Below are 2,385 nucleotides of genomic sequence, written 5' to 3' on the forward strand. Positions count from 1 at the left end.
TTCATTTCTCCCTGCAGCCACTCAGGGAATGGCACCCTTTTATTTTTATCATAACAGAGATCACCTATTAGGCCATTAATGATGGTGCTGGTCTCTTAACTCACAGAGAGGTTTTGGCTGCTTGACTATGGTTGAATTTCCTTTCCCTTCCTGAATGGGATCATTCTCCTCAGACAGGGGCTACTTCCACTAGTTTGATGCTGGAGCTGAGCACAGGAACCAAGATGCAGTTGTTGCTGTTCACTTCAGGCCGCTTTCTTCTTTGCTGCCCCTCCTCACAGGCTCTTCCTGAGGCCAATCATGAATTGTTCTCTTTCCCCAAAGGATCGGGCCTTCCCTTCTTCACAAGTGCTGTCACTACTCTCTCCCCAAAGTTAACAAGAGTTTGTGAGTCCCATGAGAAGGCTGCTGTTCTGGATCTTGCTTGCCGTTTTTGCCTTTCCCTGGCCTCCCACCCACAATATGCAGAGCCTGAAGCAGAAGCTGCCTTTTCTGGCCACTTTTCTGAGCACTTCAAAGTTGAGGTGGCCCGGGCCTTGGGCTCTCTCTTCCCAACTGTCTTGGCCTCATTGAACCCTAGTGTGGAGATTGCACCACCACATGACTTTCTGGATTGAACTCCTCTCTATGTTCTGAGGACCTAGCCGGCCCCCTTCCTTCCTCAGTCTCTTCCTCCTCTACAAAGTCATCAAAACCAAAATTCAAGAAATGTTTCTCCCTCTCTTCAGTGGTCCACTCAGTCAGAGATTCTGTAGGAGGTATCCTGCAGAGGCCATTGACTCTTCCTCTCCAGTTGAGTCTCTAGAGACTACATCAGGCTCTCTAGTCTTAGGAAACAGCAACTCCAAATCCTCTCTGGTGATGTTTAGACAGTTGGTAGGGAATTGGCTAGTGATGGAACATCCCCTAGGGAGAGAAAAACTCACCACTTTGAGAGACTGAGATTGAGCTGCAGAGGGAGAACCTTAAAGGACAAGGAAAGAATGGAACAGAGAGGAGAGCTTCTCAGTTTTATTGGAACTGAAGAAGCTTTCAAGACCCAGCAGGAGTGCATCATGGAGGAGGGGCTGCTGGGCTGACCTCTGGGGAAGAAGGGCAGCCTCAGTGGCAGAAGTGTTGCCTACTGTTACAAAGTGAAGGAGGATGAGGAAATTGCTTGAAGTTCTTTATACCACCCAAGGCATCCTGACCCTGACTCGGCATTCCCTGTTCTACTATCACTGATGTCTGCACAGCCAAGGCTGTACATATTTGTGGTTAAGGTAGAAGGCTCTTTAGAGTCCTTCTGAAGACATCTGATGCACTTCATGTGACGGCCTGAGTGTCTGAAATCCAGGAGTGCCTAATCCCAGGACTCTGCACTGATATCAGCTCCCATCCCATGACCCTTCTCCTAGGCCCTGGGACCTCCTTCTTCACAAAGGATAACACAGACATCCTGGAGTTGCCCTGCCTGAATCATTTAGATAATCTTCCCAGAAAAAATCTACTGCTGGGACCCAGCAAGAGTAATGACCACCTGACACAGGGGGATTATTGGGGTCTTCCCAAGTAGCCGCCAGCATCCTTCTCCCCTAATTCTGCCTCCATTACGGCCTCCCACTTAGACTCAATGGAACTGCTTCTTGGAATTCCAATTGATGAGAGGCCCCCAGCAAAGACAGTTCATTCCCTCTCAACCCCCTCCTTCCTCTGGATACTCCACAAGCAGCCACAGGGTCATTCCTGTTCCCAGAGGAGTCAGAGAATGCTGAGGTGGATTCTTCCTTCTCAAGGTATCCTTGATTCTTCCTCCCAGAATTCAGTTCTGTCTTCTTCACCTACCTAAGTTCTTCCATAGCAGGCCAAGGAAGTTTCTTTATTCATTAACCAATACAAGCAACACACAGAGGGGACTCCCACATCACCTCCCCTTTTAACTTTAACATAGTAAAATTACATATAACAATATAGGTATCAAGTAAAAATTATAGTTATAATATTTATATCTACTTTATCTTTTATCATATCTAAGGAAAACTAAAACTATAACTATTTATAACTATAGTTTATAACTATAACTAACTATCTATTTTTCAACTCCATCAAAGACTCCAGAAGGATATAATATTACCTAAGTAAACAGAAAGTACATTGTAAGCAGCTTCCAAAACTACAATTGATAGAGACATCTTGCTGCCTGGACAGTCAATCAAACTTCTTTGGTAGTGTTGGGGCATCCATTTTCAGCCTACAGGCCCCTAGTATCCAGCAGACTTTTCCATGAAGCAGGAAATTTCAAAGACAGTTCAGTCACTTTCTTCTGTGTCCTGCAGAATGTCTTGCAGAGTCTTTCATGAAGCAGGAACCCTGAAGGACAATCTCACCTTTAGGCAAGTTCATCAG

General features: G+C 45.8%; 1 pseudogene; it reads left to right on the forward strand.

The window, feature by feature from the left end:
* The first annotated feature begins 224 nt into the window (after positions 1 to 224).
* Positions 225 to 1,785, forward strand: LOC130884379 (SH2B adapter protein 1-like; annotated as a pseudogene).
* The last annotated feature ends 600 nt before the right edge of the window (positions 1,786 to 2,385 follow it).

The sequence above is a fragment of the Chionomys nivalis genome, chromosome 11 (assembly GCF_950005125.1).
Source record: "Chionomys nivalis chromosome 11, mChiNiv1.1, whole genome shotgun sequence".
NCBI lineage: Eukaryota > Metazoa > Chordata > Mammalia > Rodentia > Cricetidae > Chionomys > Chionomys nivalis.